A 14,362-nucleotide genomic window follows, 5' to 3' on the forward strand; every position below is an offset into this window, starting at 1 on the left:
CCCCTGACTCTACTCCTGACCCACCACCATATAAACTAGACCCCTGACTCTACTCCTGACTCACCACCATATAAACTAGACCCCTGACTCAGCACCATATCAACTAGACCCCTGACTCTACTGCTGACCCACCACCATATAAACTAGACCCCTGACTCTACTGCTGACTCACCACCATATAAACTAGACCCCTGACTCACCACCATATAAACTAGACCCCTGACTCAGCATCATATAAACCAGGACCCCTGACCCACCACCATATAAACTAGACCCTGACTCTACTCCTGACCCACCACCATATAAACTAGACCCCTGACCCACCACCATATAAACTAGACCCTGACTCTACTCCTGACCTACCACCATATAAACTAGACCCCTGACTCACCACCATATAAACTAGACCCTGACTCTACTCCTGACCCACCACCATATAAACTAGACCCTGACTCTACTCCTGACCCACCACCATATAAACTAGACCCCTGACTCACCACCATATAAACTAGACCCCTGACTCACCACCATATAAACTAGACCCCTGACCCACCACCATATAAACTAGACCCCTGACCCACCACCATATAAACCAGACCCCTGACTCACCACCATATAAACTAGACTCCTGACCCTCACCATATAAACTAGACCCCATACTCTACTCCTGACCTACCACCATATAAACTAGACCCTGACTCTACTCCTGACCCACCACCATATAAACTAGACCCTGACTCTACTCCTGACCCACCACCATATAAACTAGACCCCATACTCTACCCTGACCTACCACCATATAAACTAGACCCCTGACTCTACTCCTGACCCACCACCATATAAACTAGACCCCATACTCTACTCCCTGACCTACCACCATATAAACTAGACCCCTGACTCACCACCATATAAACTAGACCCTGACTCACCACCCACCCTGACTCACCACCATATAAACTAGACTAGACCCTGACTCACCACCATATAAACTAGACCCTGACTCACCACCATATAAACTAGACCCTGACTCTACTCCTGACCCACCACCATATAAACTAGACCCCTGACTCTACTCCTGACCCACCACCATATAAACTAGACCCCCTGACTCTACTGCTGACCCACCACCATATAAACTAGACCCTGACTCACCACCATATAAACTAGACCCCTGACTCTACTCCTGACTCACCACCATATAAACTAGACCCCTGACTCACCACCATATAAACTAGACCCCTGACTCTACTCCTGACCCACCACCATATAAACTAGACCCCATACTCTACTCCTGACCTACCACCATATAAACTAGACCCCCTGACTCTACTGCTGACCCACCACCATATAAACTAGACCCCTGACTCACCACCATATAAACTAGACCCCTGACTCACCACCATATAAACTAGACCCTGACTCACCACCATATAAACTAGACCCCTGACCCACCACCATATAAACTAGACCCCTGACTCACCACCATATAAACTAGACCCCTGACTCCTGACCTACCACCATATAAACTAGACCCCTGACACCACCATATAAACTAGACCCCTGACTCACCACCATATAAACTAGACCCCTGACTCTACTGACCCACCACCATATAAACTAGACCTACCACCATATAAACTAGACCCCTGACCCTGACTCACCACCATATAAATAAACTCTACTGCTGACCCACCACCATATAAACTAGACTCTACTCCTGACCACCACCATATAAACTAGACCCTGACTCTACTGCTGACCCACCACCATATAAACTAGACTCCTGACCCCTGACCCACCACCATATAAACTAGACCCCTGACTCTACTCCTGACTCACCACCATATAAACTAGACCCCTGACTCTACTCCTGACCCACCACCATATAAACTGAGACCACCATATAAACTAGATACTCTACTCCTGACCTACCACCATATAAACTAGACCCCTGACTCTACTGCTGACCCACCACCATATAAACCAGACCCCTGACTCACCACCATATAAACTAGACCCCTGACTCACCACCATATAAACTAGACCCTGACTCACCACCATATAAACTAGACCCCCTGACTCACCACCATATAAACTAGACCCCTGACCCACCACCATATAAACTAGACCCTGACTCACCACCATATAAACTAGACCCCCTGACTCCTGACCCACCACCATATAAACTAGACCCTGACTCACCACCATATAAACTAGACCCCTGACTCTACTCCTGACCCACCACCATATAAACTAGACCCCTGACTCTACTCCTGACCACCACCATATAAACTAGACCCCTGACTCACCACCATATAAACTAGACCCCTGACCCACCACCATATAAACTAGACCCCTGACTCACCACCACCATATAAACTAGACCCCTGACTCACCACCATATAAACTAGACCCCTGACTCACCACCATATAAACTAGACCCCCTGACTCTACCCTGACACCACCACCATATAAACTAGACCCCTGACTCACCACCATATAAACTAGACCCCTGACTCTACTCACCACCATATAAACTAGACCCCTGACTCACCACCATATACTAGACCCCTGACCCACCACCATATAAACTAGACCCCTGACTCACCACCACTACCCCTGACTCACCACCATATAACTGACTGACTCACCAATAAACTAGACCCCTGACTCACCACCATATAAACTAGACCCCTGACCCTGACCCACCACCATATAAACTAGACCCCTGACTCTACTCCTGACCCACCACCATATAAACCTAGACCCCTGACTGGCCACCATATAAACTAGACCCCTGACTCACCATATAAACTAGACCCTGACTCTACTGACCCACCACCATATAACCAGACCACCATATAAACTAGACCCCTGACTCACCACCATATAAACTAGACCCTGACTCTACCCACCACCATATAAACTAGACCCCTGACTCACCACCATATAAACTAGACCCCTGACTCTACTCCTGACCTACCACCATATAAACTAGACCCCTGACTCTACTGCTGACTCACCACCATATAAACTAGACCCTGACTCACCACCATATAAACTAGACCCCTGACTCTACTCCTGACCCACCACCATAAACTAGACCCCTGACTCACCACCATATAAACTAGACCCCTGACTCACCACCATATAAACTAGACCCCTGACTCACCACCATATAAACTAGACCCCTGACTCAGCATCATATAAACTAGACCCCTGACCCACCACCATATAAACTAGACCCTGACTCTACTCCTGACCTACCACCATATAAACTAGACCCTGACTCACCACCATATAAACTAGACCCCTGACTCTACTCCTGACCCACCACCATATAAACTAGACCCCTGGACTCTACTGCTGACCCACCACCATATAAACTAGACCCCTGACTCTACTCCTGACCCACCACCATATAAACTAGACCCCTGACTCTACTCCTGACCCACCACCATATAAACTAGACCCCTGACTCTACTCCTGACTCACCACCATATAAACTAGACCCCTGACTCTACTCCTGACCCACCACCATATAAACTAGACCCCATACTCTACTCCTGACCTACCACCATATAAACTAGACCCCTGACTCTACTGCTGACCCACCACCATATAAACTAGACCCCTGACTCACCACCATATAAACTAGACCCCTGACTCACCACCATATAAACTAGACCCCTGACTCACCACCATATAAACTAGACCCCTGACTCACCACCATATAAACTAGACCCCTGACTCTACTCCTGACCCACCACCATATAAACTAGACCCCTGACTCTACTCCTGACCCACCACCATATAAACTAGACCCCTGACTCTACTGCTGACCCACCACCATATAAACTAGACTCCTGACCTACCACCATATAAACTAGACCCCTGACTCTACTCCTGACTCACCACCATATAAACTAGACCCCTGACTCTACTCCTGACCCACCACCATATAAACTAGACCCCATACTCTACTCCTGACCTACCACCATATAAACTAGACCCCTGACTCTACTGCTGACCCACCACCATATAAACTAGACCCCTGACTCACCACCATATAAACTAGACCCCTGACTCACCACCATATAAACTAGACCCCTGACTCACCACCATATAAACTAGACACCTGACTCTACTCCTGACTCACCACCATATAAACTAGACCCCTGACTCTACTCCTGACCCACCACCATATAAACTAGACCCCTGACTCTACTGCTGACCCACCACCATATAAACTAGACCCCTGACTCACCACCATATAAACTAGACCCCTGACTCTACTCCTGACTCACCACCATATAAACTAGACCCCTGACTCACCACCATATAAACTAAACCCCTGACTCTACTCCTGACTCACCACCATATAAACTAGACCCCTGACTCTACTGCTGACCCACCACCATATAAACTAGACCCCTGACTCTACTCCTGACCCACCACCATATAAACTAGACCCCTGACTCACCACCATATAAACTAGACCCCTGACTCTACTCCTGACTCACCACCATATAAACTAGACCCCTGACTCTACTGCTGACCCACCACCATATAAACTAGACCCCTGACTCACCACCATATAAACTAGACCCCTGACTCTACTCCTGACTCACCACCATATAAACTAGACCCCTGACTCTACTGCTGACCCACCACCATATAAACTAGACCCCTGACTCTACTGCTGACCCACCACCATATAAACTAGACCCCTGAATCTACTGCTGACTCAGCACCATATAAACTAGACCCCTGACTCTACTGCTGACCCACCACCATATAAACTAGACTCCTGACTCACCACCATATAAACTAGACCCCTGACTCTACTGCTGACCCACCACCATATAAACTAGACCCCTGACCCACCACCATATAAACTAGACCCCTGACTCTACTCCTGACCCACCACCATATAAACTAGACCCCTGACTCACCACCATATAAACTAGACCCCTGACTCTACTGCTGACCCACCACCATATAAACTAGCCTCCTGACTCTACTGCTGACCCACCACCATATAAACTAGACTCCTGACCTACCACCATATAAACTAGACCCCTGACCCACCACCATATAAACTAGACCCCTGACTCTACTGCTGACCCACCACCATATAAACTAGACCCCTTACTCACCACCATATAAACTAGACCCCTGACTCTACTCCTGACTCACCACCATATAAACTAGACCCCTGACTCACCACCATATAAACTAGACCCCTGACTCTACTCCTGACTCACCACCATATAAACTAGACCCCTGACTCTACTGCTGACCCACCACCATATAAACTAGACCCCTGACCCACCACCATATAAACTAGACCCCTGACTCTACTCCTGACCCACCACCATATAAACTAGACCCCTGACTCACCACCATATAAACTAGACCCCTGACTCTACTGCTGACCCACCACCATATAAACTAGCCTCCTGACTCTACTGCTGACCCACCACCATATAAACTAGACTCCTGACCTACCACCATATAAACTAGACCCCTGACCCACCACCATATAAACTAGACCCCTGACTCTACTCCTGACCCACCACCATATAAACTAGACCCCTGACTCTACTGCTGACCCACCACCATATAAACTAGACCCCTGACTCACCACCATATAAACTAGACCCCTGACTCTACTCCTGACTCACCACCATATAAACTAGACCCCTGACTCACCACCATATAAACTAGACCCCTGACTCTACTCCTGACTCACCACCATATAAACTAGACCCCTGACTCTACTGCTGACCCACCACCATATAAACTAGACCCCTGACTCTACTCCTGACCCACCACCATATAAACTAGACCCCTGACTCACCACCATATAAACTAGACCCCTGACTCTACTCCTGACTCACCACCATATAAACTAGACCCCTGACTCTACTGCTGACCCACCACCATATAAACTAGACCCCTGACTCTACTGCTGACTCAGCACCATATAAACTAGACCCCTGACTCTACTCCTGACTCACCACCATATAAACTAGACCCCTGACTCTACTCCTGACTCAGCACCATATAAACTAGACCCCTGACTCTACTCCTGACCCACCACCATATAAACTAGACCCCTGACTCTACTCCTAACCCACCACCATATAAACTAGACCCTGACTCTACTGCTGACCCACCACCATATAAACTAGACCCCTGACTCACCACCATATAAACTAGACCCCTGACTCTACTCCTGACCCACCACCATATAAACTAGACCCCTGACTCTACTCCTGACCCACCACCATATAAACTAGACCCCTGACTCTACTCCTGACTCACCACCATATAAACTAGACCCCTGACTCTACTCCTGACTCAGCACCATATAAACTAGACCCCTGACTCTACTCCTGACCCACCACCATATAAACTAGACCCCTGACTCTACTGCTGACCCACCACCATATAAACTAGACCCCTGACTCTACTCCTGACCCACCACCATATAAACTAGACCCCTGACTCTACTCCTGACTCAGCACCATATAAACTAGACCCCTGACTCTACTGCTGACCCACCACCATATAAACTAGACCCCTGACTCTACTCCTGACTCAGCACCATATAAACTAGACCCCTGACTCTACTGCTGACCCACCACCATATAAACTAGACCCCTGACTCTACTGCTGACCCACCACCATATAAACTAGACCCCTGACTCTACTCCTGACTCACCACCATATAAACTAGACCCCTGACTCTCCACCATATAAACTAGACCCCTGACTCTACTGCTGACTCAGCACCATATAAACTAGACCCCTGACTCTACTGCTGACCCACCACCATATAAACTAGACCCTTGACTCTACTCCTGACCCACCACCATATAAACTAGACCCCTGACTCTACTCCTGACCCACCACCACATAAAGTAGACCCCTGACTCTACTGCTGACTCAGCACCATATAAACTAGACCCCTGACTCTACTCCTGACCCACCACCATATAAACTAGACTAGACCCCTGACTCACCACCATATAGACTAGAGACCCCTGACTCACCACCATATAAACTAGACCCCTGACTCTCTGACCCACCATATAAACTAGACCCCTGACTCTACTCCTGACTCCATCATATAAACTAGACCTGACTATAAACTAGACCCCTGACCCCTGACTCTACTCCTGACTCAGCACCATATAAACTAGACCCCTGACTCACCACCATATAAACTAGACCCTGACTCTACTCCTGACCCACCACCATATAAACTAGACCCCTGACTCTACTCCTGACTCAGCACCATATAAACAGAATGACCCACCACCATATAAACTAGACCCCTGACTCACCACCATATAAACTAGACCCCTGACTCACCACCATATACTAGACCCCTGACTCCACTCACCATATAAACTAGACCCCTGACTCTACTGCTGACCCACCACCATATAAACTAGACCCCTGACTCTACTCCTGACCCACCACCATATAAACTAGACCCCTGACTCTACTCCTGACTCAGCACCATATAAACTAGACCCCTGACTCTACTGCTGACCCACCACCATATAAACTAGACCCCTGACTCACCGCCATATAAACTAGACCCCTGACTCTACTCCTGACCCACCACCATATAAACTAGACCCCTGACTCTACTCCTGACTCAGCACCATATAAACTAGACCCCTGACTCTACTGCTGACCCACCACCATATAAACTAGACCTCTGACTCTACTCCTGACTCAGCACCATATAAACTAGACCCCTGACTCTACTGCTGACCCACCACCATATAAACTAGACCCCTGACTCTACTGCTGACCCACCACCATATAAACTAGACCCCTGACTCTACTCCTGACTCACCACCATATAAACTAGACCCCTGACTCTCCACCATATAAACTAGACCTCTGACTCTACTCCTGACCCACCACCATATAAACTAGACCCCTGACTCTACTGCTGACCCACCACCATATAAACTAGACCCCTGACTCTACTGCTGACCCACCACCATATAAACTAGACCCTGACTCACCACCATATAAACTAGACCCTGACTCTACTCCTGACCCACCACCATATAAACTAGACCCCTGACTCACCACCATATAAACTAGACCCCTGACTCTACTCCTGACCCACCACCATATAAACTAGACCCCTGACTCTACTCCTGACCCACCACCATATAAACTAGACCCCTGACTCACCACCATATAAACTAGACCCCTGACTCTACTGCTGACCCACCACCATATAAACTAGACCCCTGACTCACCACCATATAAACTAGACCCCTGACTCTACTCCTGACCCACCACCATATAAACTAGACCCCTGACTCTACTCCTGACCCACCACCACATAAAGTAGACCCCTGACTCTACTCCTGACTCACCACCATATAAACTAGACCCCTGACTCTACTCCTGACTCAGCACCATATAAACTAGACCCCTGACTCTACTCCTGACCCACCACCATATAAACTAGACCCTGACTCTACTGCTGACCCACCACCATATAAACTAGACCCCTGACTCTACTGCTGACCCACCACCATATAAACTAGACCCCTGACTCTACTCCTGACCCACCACCATATAAACTAGACCCCTGACTCTACTGCTGACCCACCACCATATAAACTAGACCCCTGACTCTACTGCTGACTCAGCACCATATAAACTAGACCCCTGACTCTACTGCTGACCCACCACCATATAAACTAGACCCCTGACTCTAATCCTGACTCAGCATCATATAAACTAGACCCCTGACTCACCACCATATAAACTAGACCCCTGACTCTACTCCTGACTCACCACCATATAAACTAGACCCCTGACTCTACTGCTGACCCACCACCATATAAACTAGACACCTGACTCTACTCCTGACCCACCACCATATAAACTAGACCCCTGACTCTACTCCTGACTCAGCACCATATAAACTAGACCCCTGACTCTACTGCTGACCCACCACCATATAAACTAGACCCCTGACTCTACTGCTGACCCACCACCATATAAACTAGACCCCTGACTCTACTCCTGACCCACCACCATATAAACTAGACCCCTGACTCTACTCCTGACCCACCACCACATAAAGTAGACCCCTGACTCTACTCCTGACTCACCACCATATAAACTAGACCCCTGACTCTACTCCTGACTCAGCACCATATAAACTAGACCCCTGACTCTACTCCTGACCCACCACCATATAAACTAGACCCCTGACTCTACTGCTGACCCACCACCATATAAACTAGACCCCTGACTCTACTGCTGACCCACCACCATATAAACTAGACCCCTGACTCTACTCCTGACTCACCACCATATAAACTAGACCCCTTACTCTACTCCTGACTCAGCACCATATAAACTAGACCCTGACTCTACTGCTGACCCACCACCATATAAACTAGACCTCTGACTCTACTCCTGACTCAGCACCATATAAACTAGACCCCTGACTCTACTGCTGACCCACCACCATATAAACTAGACCCCTGACTCTACTGCTGAGCCACCACCATATAAACTAGACCCCTGACTCTACCCTGACTCACCACCATATAAACTAGACCCCTGACTCTCCACCATATAAACTAGACCCCTGACTCTACTCCTGACTCACCACCATATAAACTAGACCCCTGACTCTCCACCATATAAACTAGACCCCTGACTCTACTGCTGACCCACCACCATATAAACTAGACCCCTGACTCTACTCCTGACCCACCACCATATAAACTAGACCCCTGACTCTACTGCTGACCCACCACCATATAAACTAGACTCCTGACCTACCACCATATAAACTAGACCCCTGACTCTACTCCTGACTCACCACCATATAAACTAGACCCCTGACTCTACTCCTGACTCAGCACCATATAAACTAGACCCCTGACTCTACTGCTGACCCACCACCATATAAACTAGACCCCTGACTCTACTCCTGACTCAGCACCATATAAACTAGACCCCTGACTCTACTGCTGACCCACCACCATATAAACTAGACCCCTGACTCTACTGCTGACCCACCACCATATAAACTAGACCCCTGACTCTACTCCTGACTCACCACCATATAAACTAGACCCCTGACTCTCCACCATATAAACTAGACCCCTGACTCTACTCCTGACTCAGCACCATATAAACTAGACCGCTGACTCTACTGCTGACTCACCACCATATAAACTAGACTCCTGACTCAGCACCATATAAACTAGACCGCTGACTCTACTGCTGACTCAGCACCATATAAACTAGACCCCTGACTCTACTCCTGACCCACCACCATATAAACTAGACTAGACCCCTGACTCACCACCATATAGACTAGACCCCTGACTCTACTCCTGACTCAGCACCATATAAACTAGACCCCTGACTCTACTCCTGACTCAGCACCATATAAACTAGACCCCTGACTCTACTGCTGACCCACCACCATATAAACTAGACCCCTGACTCTACTCCTGACCCACCACCATATAAACTATCTCCCCTCCTCTCCTTTCCCTTGCTCTTACCCTCTTCCTCACTCACTCACTCACTCACTCACTCACTCCCTCTCTCACCATATCGTTCTTGTTCTCCAGGAAGATGCTGAGTTTCTTGAGGAAGGACACCACCAGCACCAGTAGTTCCTCGTTCTCCCGGTCCAGGGTCTTCACCAGCATGTGGACGATGTTCTTGTTTCTCATCTTCAGCTCTGTCCTGGTGTCCTCAGCCAGGTTCAACAACAGGTACAGAGCAACTAGAGGAGAGGACGACAGAGATGCTAAATGCCCACTCAGCTACACAGTGGAGGACAGAGATGCTAAATGCCCATTCAGCTACACAGGGGAGGAGGACAGAGATGCTAAATGCCCACTCAGCTACACAGGGAGGAGGACAGAGATGCTAAATGCCCACTCAGCTACACAGGAGAGGAGGACTGAGATGCTAAATGCCCACTCCAGCTACAAAGGGGAGAACGACAGAGATGATAAATGCCCATTCAGCTACACAGGGAAGGAGGACAGAGATGCTAAATGCCCACTCAGCTACACAGTGGAGGACAGATATGCTAAATGCCCACTCAGCTACACAGTGGAGGACAGATATGCTAAATGCCCACTCAGCTACACAGTGGAGGACAAAGATGCTAAATGCCCACTCAGGGAAGGAGGACAGAGATGCTAAATGCCCACTCAGGGAAGGAGGACAGAGATGCTAAATGCCCACTCAGGGAAGGAGGACAGAGATGCTAAATGCCCATTCAGCTACACAGGGGAGGAGGACTGAGATGCTAAATGCCCACTCAGGGAAGGAGGACAAAGATGCTAAATGCCCACTCAGCTACACAGGGAAGGAGGACAAAGATGCTAAATGCCCACTCAGCTACACAGGGGAGGACGACAGAGATGCTAAATGCCCACTCAGCTACACAGGGGAGGACAAAGATGCTAAATGCCCACTCAGCTACACAGGGGAGGACAAAGATGCTAAATGTCCACTCAGCTACACAGGGGAGGACAAAGATGCTAAATGCCCACTCAGCTACACAGGGAAGGAGGACAAAGATGCTAAATGCCCATTCAGCTACACAGGGGAGGACGACAGAGATGCTAAATGCCCACTCAGGGAAGGAGGACAAAGATGCATTCCATTTCAAATCCATTACATTTTCCAGAGCTATCCAGAGCTCTGTACATTAGGGAGTTAGGGTTATACTGTGGGATTAGGGGTTAAACTGTGGGGTTAGGGATTATACTGTGGGGTTAGGGATTATACTGTGGGGTTAGGGGTTAAACTGTGGGTTATGGGTTATACTGTGGGGTTAGGAGTTAAACTGTGGGGTTAGGGGTTATACTGTGGGGTTAGGGGTTAAACTGTGGGGTTAGGGGTTAAACTGTGGGGTAAGGGGTTATACTGTGGGGTTAGGGTTATACTGTGGGGTTAGGGGTTAAACTGTGGGGTTAGGGGTTATACTGTGGGGTTAGGGGTTATACTGTGGGGTTAGGGTTATACTGTGGGGTTAGGGATTATACTGTGGGGCTAGGGTTATACTGTGGGTTTAGGGATTAAACTGTGGGGTTAGGGGTTATACTGTGGGTTAGGGGTTATACTGGGGTTAGGGGTTATACTGTGGGGTTAGAGGTTATACTGTGGGGTTAGGGTTATACTGTGGGGTTAGGATTATACTGTGGGGTTAGAGGTTATACTGTGGGGTTAGGAGTTAAACTGTGGGGTTAGGGGTTATACTGTGGGGTTAGAGGTTATACTGTGGGGTTAGGGGTTATACTGTGGGGTTAGGGATTATACTGTGGGGTTAGGGATTATACTGTGGGGTAGGGGCATACTGTGGGGTTAGGGGTTATACTGTGGGGTTAGGGTTAGACTGTGGGGTTAGGGGTTAGGGTTACTGTGGGGTTAGGGGGGGTTAAACTGTGGGGTTAGGGGTTATACTGTGGGGTTAGGGGTTATACTGTGGGGTTAGGGGTTATACTGTGGGGTTAGGGGTTATACTGTGGGGTTAGGGGTTAAACTGTGGGGTTAGGGGTAGGGTTAGGGATTACTGTGGGGTGGGGTTAGGGGTTATACTGTGGGGTTAGGGGTTATACTGTGGGGTTAGGGATTATACTGTGGGGTTAGGGGTTATACTGTGGGGTTAGGGTTATACTGTGTTAGGGTTAGGGGTTATACTGTGGGGTTAGGGGTTATACTGTGGGGTTAGGGATTATACTGTGGGGTTAGGGTTATACTGTGGGGTTAGGGATTATACTGTGGGGTTAGGGTTATACTGTGGGGTTAGGGGGTTATACTGGGGGGGTTTACTGTGGGGTTAGGGATTATACTGTGGGGATTTACTGTGGGGGGGTTATACTGTGGGGTTATTATACTGTGGGGTTAGGGGTTATACTGTGGGGTTAGGGGTTATACTGTGGGGTTAGGGGTTATACTGTGGGGTTAGGGATTATACTGTGGGGTTAGGGGTTATACTGTGGGGTTAGGGTTATACTGTGGGGGTTTAGGGTTAGGGGTTATACTGTGGGGTTAGGGTTATACTGTGGGGTTAGGGATTATACTGTGTGGGGTTAGGGATTATACTGTGGGGTTAGGAGTTATACTGTGGGGTTAGGGGTTATACTGTGGGGTTAGGGATTATACTGTGGGGTTAGACTGTGGGGTTAGGGATTATACTGTGGGGTTAGACTGTGGGGTTAGGGGTTAGACTGGGGTTAGGGGTTATACTGTGGGGTTAGACTGTGGGGTTAGGGGTTATACTGTGGGGTTAGACTGTGGGGTTAGGGGTTAGCTGGGGTTAGGGGTTATACTGTGGGGTTAGACTGTGGGGTTAGGGGTTATACTGTGGGGTTAGACTGTGGGGTTAGGGGTTATACTGTGGGGTGGGGGTTAGACTGTGGGGTTAGGGGTTAGACTGTGGGGTTAGGGGTTATACTGTGGGGTTAGGGGTTAGACTGTGGGGTTAGGGGTTATACTGTGGGGTAAGGGGTTAGACTCTGGGGTTAGGGGTTATACTGTGGGGTTAGGGATTATACTGTGGGGTTAGGGATTATACTGTGGGTTAGGGATTATACTGTGGGGTTAGGGGTTAGACTGTGGGGTTAGGGGTTATACTGTGGGGTTAGGGATTATACTGTGGGGTTAGGGATTATACTGTGGGGTTAGGGGTTATACTGTGGGGTTAGGGATTATACTGTGGGGTTAGGGGTTAGACTGTGGGGTTAGGGGTTATACTGTGGGGTTAGGGATTATACTGTGGGGTTAGGGATTATACTGTGGGGTTAGGGGTTATACTGTGGGGTTAGGGGTTAGATTGTGGGATTAGGGATTAGACTGTGGGGTTAAGGGTTAGACTGTAGGGTTAAGGGTTAGACTGTGGGGTTAAGGGTTAGACTGGGGTTAGGGGATAGACTGTGGGGTTAGGGGTTAGACTGTGGGTTAGGGGTTAGACTGTGGGGTTAAGGGTTAGACTGTGGGGTTAGGGATTATACTGTGGGGTTAGGGGTTATACTGTGGGGTTAGGGGTTAAACTGTGGGGTTAAGGGTTAGACTGTGGGGTTAAGGGTTAGACTGTAGGGTTAAGGGGTTAGACTGTGGGGTTAAGGGTTAGACTGGGGTTAGGGTTAGACTGTGGGGTTAGGGGTTAGACTGTGGGGTTAGGAGTTAGACTGTGGGGTTAAGGGTTAGACTGTGGGGTTAGGGATTATACTGTGGGGTTGGGGTTATACTGTGGGGTTAGGGGTTAAACTGTGGGGTTAAGGGTTAGACTGTGGGGTTAAGGGTTAGACTGGGGTTAGGGGTT

General features: G+C 48.6%; 1 pseudogene; it reads right to left on the reverse strand.

Moving 5' to 3' along the window:
• Positions 1 to 14,362, reverse strand: part of LOC115127992 (kinesin-associated protein 3-like) — a 45,650-nt pseudogene that overhangs the window by 14,829 nt on the left and 16,459 nt on the right.

The sequence above is a fragment of the Oncorhynchus nerka genome, linkage group LG9b (assembly GCF_034236695.1).
Source record: "Oncorhynchus nerka isolate Pitt River linkage group LG9b, Oner_Uvic_2.0, whole genome shotgun sequence".
NCBI classification, from domain to species: Eukaryota; Metazoa; Chordata; class Actinopteri; order Salmoniformes; family Salmonidae; genus Oncorhynchus; species Oncorhynchus nerka.